Here is an 11158-nt window from a genome sequence, read left to right on the forward strand (position 1 = left end):
CACATTAAAGTTATTTTTAAATAAGTTACTCTAACATATACTTCATAATGCGGCAATTACTAACTAGTACCAGTATATTCTTAACAACAACCATTAACTTTGAACTTGTGACATAAAATGGCAAAGGTGTAAAAAAATAATTATCAAAAGGAAGAAGAAAACAGTGTGGTACTAGCATAAAGATAAACAGACCAACAGAATAAAAACATAAAGCCCAGAAATAATGTTGGACAAGGGTTACAAGATTACTCAATGGGGAAAAGACAGTCTCTTAAACAAATGGTGCTGGGAAAACTGGATAGTCACATGCTAAAAAAAAGGGAGCTGAACCCTTAACTTACAGCATATATAAAAATTAACCCCAAGTGGATTAAAAACCTAAAAGTAAAACCTAAAACTATGGAACTCCTAGAAGAAAACATAGGGGGAAAGTTTCATGAAAGTGGACTTGGCAATGCTTTCTTGGCTATGATACCAAAGCACAGGCAACAAAAGCAAAAACAGACAAACGGAGGTACATCAAACTAAAACTTCTGTGCATCAAAGGACACAAGTTAAAAGGCCAATGGCAGAAAAGGAGGAAACATCTGTAAATCTTATATCTGATTAGTAGTTAGTACATAAAATACATAAAGAATTATAATTGAACAAAAACTCAGTTAAAAAATGAAAACAATGATTTAAACAGACATTTCTTCAAAGAAGATACACAACTGGCTAACAAACATATGAAAAGATGCTCAGTATCACTGATTAACATAGAAATGCAAATGGAATTCACAATATCACCTCACACCCATTAGGATGGCTACTATCAAAAAATAAATAAATAAAACAGGAAGTAAGTTTTGGCAAGAATGAGGTGCAACTGGAACCTTTGTACACTTATGGTGGGATTATAAGATGGTGCAACTGATATAGAAAACAAAATGGGGTTTCCTCAAAAAACTAAAAATAGAACTACCATATAATCCAAAATCCCACTTCTGAGTATATATTCAAACTAACTGAAAGCCAGGTTTCAAAGAGCTATCTCTATATCCAAGTTCACAGCCACACTATCCAAAACAGTCAAAGGAGTAAGCAACCCAAATGTCCAACAGAGATGAAGAAATAAATAAAATGTGATATACACATACAACGGAATATCGTTCAGTCTTTAAAATGAAGGATCCTATCATATACTACCCTGAGGAAATTATGCTAAGTGAAATAAGCCTGTCACAAAAAGACAAATGCTACATGAGTCTACTTATATGAGGTATTCAGAGTTGTCAAATTCATAGAAACAGAAAGCTGATGGTGGTTACGAGGGATTGGAGACGGAGAAATCCACAGCACTACTTATAGGTACACTTATAAACGGCTAAGAGACTTCCTCAGGTGAGCAAGCGGTTAAGAGCTGGAGCTCTCACTGTAGGGGGCGGAGGCTCGCTCTCTAGTCAGGGGAACCAGGATCCCACATGCCTGCCTTGCTGTGCAGCTTATAAAAAAAAGTTAAGAAGGTCAATTTTATCTCATGTGGTTTTACTACAGCAAAAAAATTTTTTGATGGAAGACAAAACAGCTAAACTATAACTGTAACAGCTAAACTATGACAGCTAAACTATAATTCAATTAGAAAAGAGGAAATACAAGAGACTAGGAATTAGAACTTTCAGTTCTTTCATTACTAGTACGGTAAATATTACAAGAGGTTAGAGGAGGATGAGTCCTACTTCTCTCCCTTAAAAGGATGAGATTCCAGTCAGTCTGACTTTCTTCAGTTCGAAAGGAGACTAGTAACACTTATACTATCTGCTTCATAGGGCAGTTAAGAACATCAGATGAGATAAATGCATGCCAAAGTCCTAAAACTATAAACTCACATAAGTGAAGATATCACTTCAAACAAGTTCCTGGAAAGTGTTATTCAGACTTAAGATGTTATACTTTAAAATTGTCTCCTAGGTGACTCAGTGGTCAAGAATCCACCTGCAATGCAGGAGACCCAGGTTCAATCCCTGGGTTGGGAAGATCCCCTGGAGAAGGAAATGGCAACTCACTCCAGTATTCTTGCCTGGAGAATCCCATGGACAGAGAAACCTGGTGGGCTACAGTCCATGGAGTTGCGAGTCAGACATGACTTACTGGCTCAACAACTTTAAAATTAACAAGGAAAATAAAAATGAACTTTACAGTGCATCTAGAATTTGTCATGCAGAGATTTTAGGAGGTGGGAAAAAACCTATTGACTTTGACTTCAAAAAACTGGTGGCAATCAACACAATATTCATCTGAAAATATTTTACTTCTTGACTTTTCAATTTTATATCTTTTTTGCTATCTATTAGATAAAATATAGGTTTAGTTATTATACCAAATACACATGCACAACTTTCCTCTCATGTGCTTCCAATGTACCTCTATTTGGCTGGGGTTAAATCAATATTCAGGTTTACATTAGTATGCCTATGTAAACATTTTTTTCAAGCTACTTTGTACACTATAATCCCATTTCCTTGCTTCTACCTCTTTAACTCTATCATTTTCATATGCTTCACTGCCTTTGAAAACTGACTCCACATCCTTGAAGAGACCTTATAAAGGTCCTTCAAAACAACTGTCACTCATACTTATCAATTCCATTTCCCCTTCTGGTGCCATCCTTTCTGAAACCATCTAACCTTCTGCAACAATTTAGATTTGCTTGTCTTATCTAGGTTTGTCTCTTCATTTTGATATAAAGAATTCCTTTCACTTATCCCCTGGGGTGAATCTCATTTACAACAAAATCTATTTCTTCCTTGATTTATTCCCTCTTGTAAAGAATCATTTCTGTAACTCTGAAAAAAGGTATGTGGGGTGAAAAAAGTCCTCATGATTAAATAAGTATAAAATTCTAGAGTGAAAATACTTTTTCTTAAAAGTTTTAAAGCAATTTATTCACTGTTTCCTACCATCTGATGTCCCTGTTGAGAAAATCTGACATTTTTACTTCTTATCCTCTACATGTGACCTGTCCATGGAAGCTTTTAGTTTCTCTGTTTATCCCAGATGTTCTGAAATTGCATACGATGTGCCTTAAGATGAGTCTTTTCCAATCATTCTGCAAGGCATTTATTTGGAAGGCCTATTTTAATCTATTTACATCATTCAGTTCTTACGTTCTCTATTATTTATTCGATAATTTTCTCCTCTTGGTTTTCTCTATTGGATTCACACTGTTCAGGTGTTGGAGCTCCTGGATTGATCCTCTACTTATCTTTTCCCACATTTTTCTCCTATTCCTTTCACTTATTCTACTCTGCAATAACCCTTTTACTGAGTTTTTAATATATAAGCCAAATTTTAAACTTCCATTTCTTTATTCTCTGAATAATCAATATTCCTTTTTCACTGGTGCAGCATCTCCTGCTATTTCTATAACTTACTTTAAATTCTCTTGTTCTCAGAACTGTTTCTTCTGAGTGTCTTTGACTACTTGCTTTGGTCTCTCAAGTACAGTGATCTTCAAACTTCTGTTCAAGAATAAGTATGAGGCAATACCGAACAAACCAGACAAAGTTGGCAATGGGTGGGCCTCCGTGCAGGACGGCATTTTTTTCTTTTTTTGGGGGGGTGGGGAATTGCCATGCTGCACAGCTCACAGGACCTTATTTCCCCAACCAGGAATTGAACCTGCACCTTTAGCGTGAAAGCTCAGAGTCCTAACCATTGGGAATTCCTAGGATGGCATTCTTTGAGGGTAGAACCCATTAAATGCCAGTGTTCTAAGCAATTTCCCTTGGGTTATGTTTTGCCAAAGAAGAATGTTTCACCTTGAGTAAGGCAACAAGCATTCTGGGAGCAAAGAAGACAAACCAGGCTTGTGATCTCACCATTCAACACAGACTTTCTTTCAATTTCCCATTTTCACTATGACCCTTCACCCCTGCCCCACCCCCCACCAGCTATGCCAACTTCTCTGGCTTTACCCTCTTCAAATAATGAACATCCAGTTTTTTGCTGGCTATACTAGATGGAGGACAATTTAGCTGTGAACAAAACAAAATCCTTGTTCTCAAGGAGCAGACATTACAGTGGGGGGATGGAGGCTTTTTTCCCCTAAGTAAATTTCTAATATATATGTGGTATCAAGTGCTAAGAATAAAACAAAAGAGAGGATGAGGTAGTAGGAAAGCCAGTCATGCAGCTATCTAGAGGAAGAAAATTACAGGCATGTTCTGAGATAACTGCTTTGCTTGGCATGTTCACAGAAAAACAGACAAGTAAGAAGCAGTATGAAAGGATTTGCTTAAATATCCCTCAATTCGACTTGAATTCTTTCTAAAATTTGCCATTACTAAGTATATCAAAGTAAACCTCCTCATGTAAATACCTATTTTATTATTTATTTTTTGCGGCTTGCAGGATTTTAGTTCCCTGACCAAGGATCGAAACCATGCCCCCTACATTGGGAGCATAACCACTGGACTGCAGGGAAATCCCTAATGTCTATTTTCAAAAAGCAATGTTGGGAAAAAAAAAAAAGCAATGTCAAACTTTCCCAGCAGTCCAGAGGTTAAACACCCACCTGCTGTGACTTCCTTGTTGGTCCAAGGTCAAGAATCTGCCTTGCAATGCAGGGGACACGGGTTCAATCCCTGGTCAGGGAACTAAGATTCCCACATGCTGGAGCAACTAAGCTGAACTCTTGAGCTCTGGAGCCTGTGTGCCACAACTACAGAGCCCGAGCACGAAAGCGAGAGAGTCTGTGCACCGCAATGAAGATCTCATGTGCTGCGATTAAGACCTAACACAGCCAAATAAATAAATATTCGGGGGAAAAAAAATTCTGCCTGCCAATGCAGGAGACATGGATTCAATTCCTGGACCACTTCAATCTCGTGTCAGAAAGTATTCTGCCCGTGTTTTCCTGTAGGAGTTTTCCCTCACCTCTTTTATAAATAATCTTCCCTCCCTTTTGCTCTCAAAGTGTTTGTTCTGTACCCCTATTATAGCACTACTATAAAAACTGAAATACATTACAATTATTTGCCTTTCCTCCTTCCCTTGGTCACAATGGATGAAGTATCTCTGCTGCTGTCAATGCTCAAACTCTTAACTAATGACTTGGATCACTTCTCCCACCTATCTTCTCAAAAATGTTGCTTCTTAAATTATCTTCACGCTCTCCTTATCAGTTTCTCTTACTATATTAGATTACTTCCATTACCCTTCAAATATGTAAAAATCTCTCTCTTTTATATAACAATTTATAATATACACACTATAACTTAGCTTAACTTATAAAACAACCAAAGGACAATCATAAGCTATGTTGAGGATTTAGATTTTGTTTCAAGTACAACAGAAAGACAATGAAGCTGTCTAAGTTTATCTCTACATCCTCCTTGTTGTTCAGTTACTAAGTTGTGTCCAACTCTTTCCGACCTCATGGACTGCAGCACACCAGGCTCCTTTGTCCTCCGTATCTCCCAGAGTTTGCTCAAATACATGTCCACTGAGTTGGTGATGCTATCTAACCATCCTGCCTCTGCCGCCCCTTTTCTTTTGCCTTCAATCTTTCCCAGCATTGGAGTCTTTTCCAGTGAGTCGGCTCTTTGCATCAGGTAGCCAAAGTACTGGAGCTTCAGCTTTACCATCAGTCCTTTCAGTGAATATTCAGGGCTGATTTCCTTTAGGTTTGATCTCCTTGCAGTCCAAGGGACTCTCAAGAGGCTTTTCCAGCACCACAGTTTGAAAGCATCAACTCTTCAGCGCTCAGCCTTTTTATGGCCCAACTCCCACACCTGTACATGACTACTGGAAAAACCACAGCTTTGACTGTACGGACCATTGTTGGCAAGGTCATGTCTCTGCTTTGTAATACGCTGTCTAGGTTTGTCACTGCTTTCCCCAAGGAGCAAGTGTCTTTAATTTCATGGCTGAAGTCACTGTCCACAGTGATTTTCTATATCCTCCATTTACCCTTAAATTTGGATTCTTCTTTATTACCACTCTGAAATTCTCCCAAAGTCACAATCTCTCTGTTTATATATCCAACTGGACATGTTCTGATTCATCTTTCTGATCTACTCTTCACTGTATCCAACAGTAACGATGACCTTCTCCTTGAAAGGCTGTCTTCTTGCCCCTTTTCTAACATATCACATTCACCTAGTTTTGTTGTGTTTTCCAGTTCAGCTCATTCCAGCTTCAGGACCTTAGTGTTTGCAGTTTCCTCTGTCTGTCTGCACTGCAGCCCCACCTCTCTACCCCACCCTCACACTCCCACTCAAAGCCTTCAACCTAACTGAAGCCCACTAACTAATCTGGGCAAATTTAAACATCCCTGACTGAAAAGTATTCCCAGACCCTCCAAATTAGTTAATTTCCCCCAATGATGCTTCCACAGCATTCTTCCATGGCACACAATCACATTTGTGATACTCATTCGATGTCTTTTCCTTTCTAGAGTATAAATTCCTTCACAGTATGGCTCAGGTCTACAGTACACAGGGAGGTATAATACACACTTAATCCACTGCATCACAAGTAAAAAAGCATCACAGTCCTTACCCTCCCCACCCAGAGTCCTAAACCTAGCTTATTACTTTCATAACAATTGGGAAGTTGTATAATAAAACACTTGGGTTAAAACCTGAACAGAACGGAATTAAAAATCTGGTCCAGTTAGTCCTTAGGGAACTTTGAGCATGTTACTTAACCTCTCTAAGCCTCATGCACAAATAATCACACATACCTTGCTATAAAGATTAACTATCCTCTTCATTTATACTGTTATGTTACAGTATAATTATCTCCCCTTTTGAATAATGTTTTTCAAACTTCAGAATGCCTTGCACCAGCTTATTTTTTTTTTTTAATACAGAATAGAAAAAAAAATCAGAGTGCACTGCACACATTAAGGGCATACTGTTGAAATACACACAGGATCCAACTACTAGATTATGAAACTGCAATGTTACATGTACATATTATAGGCTGCAGACAAAAAAATGGAAAAACACTGCTACCCATAAATTATTATTAGAATATTAAATTCACAGAGAACAGGGTCCCTGGTTTTGTTCACTAGTATATCCCTAGAATCTTAAAGTGTCCAGTATACAACAGCACAATAATTGTTGAACGACTGAGTGGTATATCTGGTCCCAACTTAACTTTTCAAAGGGTATTAATCCAACAGTATTCCTTACTGTCATTTACAGAGGACAACACACGCTCATGCTATTCTCTCAGAATAACAAAAATTTCCTTCTGTTCTCAACTCACACCTTTTTACTACTTTGCACTTTCTTATATAAAACTATGAGATGCATGAAGTACACAAGTATAAGAGAAAAATGATATATTAAATGTGAACAAGCAGTACATGAAGAAGTACAGTTCTACATCATACATTTTTTTTAGTTCAGTTATGAGATACATTTATCTAAGAATTCAATATACCATCTTAACATTTAAAAGCTCTTTTGGAGGATGACTTAATTTTTAATTAAATTAAAAATGAGAAATACTCAATTAAAAATGAGAAATCTGATCTATTACCTTAATCTCTTTATAGGCATTTATGCTGACAGAGGTATTAAATAGAACATATAAAAATCTGACGTCATCACTAAGGACTGAAAGTTAGGAGTTTGAGTACTGCAAATCAACTATCTTTGCAATCCTTAAGTCATTCTGTGCCTCATCCACAGATAAGCCAATCTGAAGACTCAAAGTGTTTGGGGAAAAAAGAGACTATCATAATCACTGGCTTTGGCAACTGTTCTCAGAGGCTGAGCAGAATGTTTATACAGATTGACCTTTTTAAAGTTTCCATATATTAAGCACTTGCTACGTTCCATAAATTGGACTTTATTTACATAAATGTTTGCACCGTCTTCATCTTTTGGGGGAAAATAAAAATCACCATTTGGCTGCAATTATTTTCTTCCCGCTCTGGCTACTTCTCAAAAAAAAATTTTTAGATCCTATATTTTACGGGGTATTATTTGCTAGCATACCACAGAAGGGTCTCTTCTCTCTCTCCTTTTATTTACATTATTACGTAAGACTGATACAGTTTCCTGTGCTATACAGTAAGAACCTTGTTGTTTATCTATTTTGTACATCTACTAATCTTTCTCTTGAAAAAAGCTACACATACTTTCTATCACTTGATTTATAAGATTCTTTTTCGTATTCAATTATAGGTAAGCAAGTAAAATCACTTCCAAATATCATGACACCAAAAAAACTGGCTTTTCAATTCTCACTCCAAATATCTCATACTACCTACTAATTAGGCATCTTTGGTAACCCCTAATTATTCCGGAGTTCACAATCTTGAGAACATGTCTTCTTTAGCAGAACTCCTTTCATTAACATTATCCCTACCAGCGGCCAAACAGTGGAAAAGTTCCAACTTCTGCAACTTTAGAATGGGGGGAGGGGACGAATACACCTGACCTGATTTGCTTGTTTTTTCAATCCATTTACTAGCTCTCAGAACCCAAAATACTTAAGTTCCAATGCTTTTTCAGGCTTCAACCTTTACAGCCGTAAAAAAGTGTTAAGTATTTCTGAATAGGAATATTAAACTTAAAGGTAATATTTTAGTTGGCATAAATATAGTACATAATACTAACTGAAGATGTGATTTTTAGAACCAGAAAAACAGCAGTGTCGGTCTCTGGCTACAAAAGATAAAACACTGGTTTTCTGCTTCCATCCTATCCTGCCAAAAGCTTTAACTGATCTTTGGGGTGCTGTGACTCAAGAGTCCCAGAGTGTGGCTTCAGTCAGAACGCGAAACGCACCCTACAAGGGGCCTAAAAGTTTTACCCAATTTGTATCACATCCTCCCAAACCTCTCGGTCCTTTGCACTTCCAGTCGTCCCAGCCACACTGGTTCCCAGCTCTCGCCAAAGCAGGAGCTTTAGACTTATCCCCAAAGCGCTTCCTAAATCCAAGTTGAGGCCCACAATTCCCTGCCCGTCCTAAGGCGCCGGCAGAGAAGCGTGTGGTCTAAGAAAAGAAACCTCGCACTGCTCCACCCAACAGGTGGGAATGAGAAGGGATGGACAGCTGGGCCGCGAGGCCAAGTCAGGCCTCAAAACAGGGCTGGAGAGGGAGGCCGCAGCCCCAGCGCGGCCTGAAACGAGGCAGGCCCCTTCCAGACCGGCGTATCAGCACGCCCCCCACCCCCCACCCCCAGTCAGTTCCAAGGCGCCCGCCCCAGCTGACCTGACGATGGATGCCACTGAATTCCATGAGCCACAGTCTGGGCCAGCTGAGTCCAAGATGGCACTTTAACAGTCTCGGTCCCCACAAACACAGCAGTCGCCACCAGCACCACAGCCTCCTCGTCGAGAGCGCGGCGCGCATGCGTCGGAGCCCCCGGAGGCGAGGGGGTCACGTGGTTGCGCAGCGCGCAGGTCTCGCCCTCCGCGGGACGTGGACCGGGCAGGCCCCGCCCCGCGGCCTTGAGAGCCCGGCCGCTGCTCCTACCCGGCGTTGCGAAAGCGGGTCCTTAGGGTTTTTCGTACCTCAGATCCTAAACACAGACAGCGCCCCGCCCAAGAAAAATGCTGTTCTTCTTTTTTGGGCAAACAACTGCCGAAACTTCACCCCTCTACCTAAACTTCAGCCTTAAACTCATAAATCTCACGATGATATTTGGACTCTGGGTCCACCCAGGTTCCTGCAAGTGAAACAATAGTGGAGTTAGGGGCCCGAGGAGCTGATTATTAAAAGGATATGTAAGATTATTCCCTGGGCGAATGAAGGCTGCATTATTTTGACAAGCTTAGCCGTACTCTTCAGTTGTGCTTCCATACTAAGTTTAAAAAAAAATTTTTTTTTTTTCAAATCTGGCTTTTCCTGTTTCTGTTTCAAGATTCCTGAATTAACCAACCATTTACCAGGCAATCTCTTGTTCGATTCAGTAATATAACAACTGGGCTGTAACTTCTTCCTCTGGAATCTGTCTGCTTCCCCAAATAGGGCTCTGCAAGATGATGTTTCCTGTCTCTATCATAAATCCCTTCACCAGCCGGGAAGTTTTTCGTTATCCACAGTATTCACCTGACCTCTTTTCAACCACCTTCAAGCATCTCAACAGCTTTTTGCAGGGAAAATGCTTCCACAACCAGCATGATGCAGAAAATGCTTTCCAAGAATTCCTTGAATTTGCATGCCAATGCAGGAGACACAGGTTCTATCCCTGGGTTGGGAGGATCCCAAGGAGAAGGCAATGATAATCCTCTCCAGTATTCTTGCCGGGAACATCACATGGACAGAGGAGCCTGTTGGGCTGTAGTCCGGGGGTTGCAAAAGAGTTGGACACGACGTAATGATTAAATAATGAGCATCAATTTAAAAATTTCCTTTTTGTTCATGCCAGCTGGATATTTTTTCCCTTTTCTCTATCTTCCCTTTCCTCTTATCCTCTTGGTCATAGACTTGGTAAATTAAAACTGCAATTTAAATTCAGAACTCTCCCAGGAATTCCCTGGCAGTCCAGTGGTTAGGACTCTGCGCTTTCACTGCTGAAGGCCTGGTTCAATTCCTGCTGAGGGAACTTATATCCCACAAACCTGGCAGTGGCAAATGAATGAATGAATGAATGGATTCAGAACTCTGCCTTCACAGTCAACTTCTTTCACAGGGGTCCGAAAGCATTACATTTATCTCTTCCTCACCAACTGCTTTTCCTCGGAGTATTCTCCATTTCAGTTAATGGTATCAGCGTCCACGTCTCTAGAGTGAGAAACTTAATATATTAACTTTGACTCCTTTATGTTCCAAATCTAAGTATGTCATCAGTTTAGTCAAGCCTGCCATGAGAGTACCTTTCAGACCTATTCTTTCGATTCTCAGTGCTTCTATTCTTTAGACCTTTACTGTCTAGAATCTGGCTCTGAGCCCTGCCCAGTAAGTAGATCACTACCCTCTTTCCTGCTGAAACTTGCGGTAACCTCCCAATCTTTTAACACATTGAAAAGGCATACCTTATCAATCCACTAGGCTGGAACATTGGATGAAGTCCATTTGCTACAGGATGCCTTCAGATGTGTGTTTCTGTCCAGCTATGTCTTCTACTGGTTAACTTTTCTAATTTATTCAGCACAACCCTTGAAAACATTTCTCCAGAATATACTTCAAACATACATAACATTCAACA

The 11158-nt window shown here is 39.6% G+C and overlaps 1 protein-coding gene across 1 annotated transcript in view; it reads right to left on the reverse strand.

Moving 5' to 3' along the window:
* Nucleotides 1–9372, reverse strand: part of PRPF39 (pre-mRNA processing factor 39) — a 35234-nt gene extending 25862 nt beyond the window's left edge. The window contains exon 1 of the mRNA XM_043490259.1: nucleotides 9220–9372. The gene's annotated coding sequence lies outside the window, so the exon portion shown is untranslated. The remainder of the gene's footprint in view (nucleotides 1–9219) is intronic.
* Between the last annotated feature and the right edge of the window lie 1786 nt (nucleotides 9373–11158).

Source organism: Cervus canadensis, chromosome 17 (assembly GCF_019320065.1).
Source record: "Cervus canadensis isolate Bull #8, Minnesota chromosome 17, ASM1932006v1, whole genome shotgun sequence".
Classification (NCBI taxonomy): Eukaryota; Metazoa; Chordata; class Mammalia; order Artiodactyla; family Cervidae; genus Cervus; species Cervus canadensis.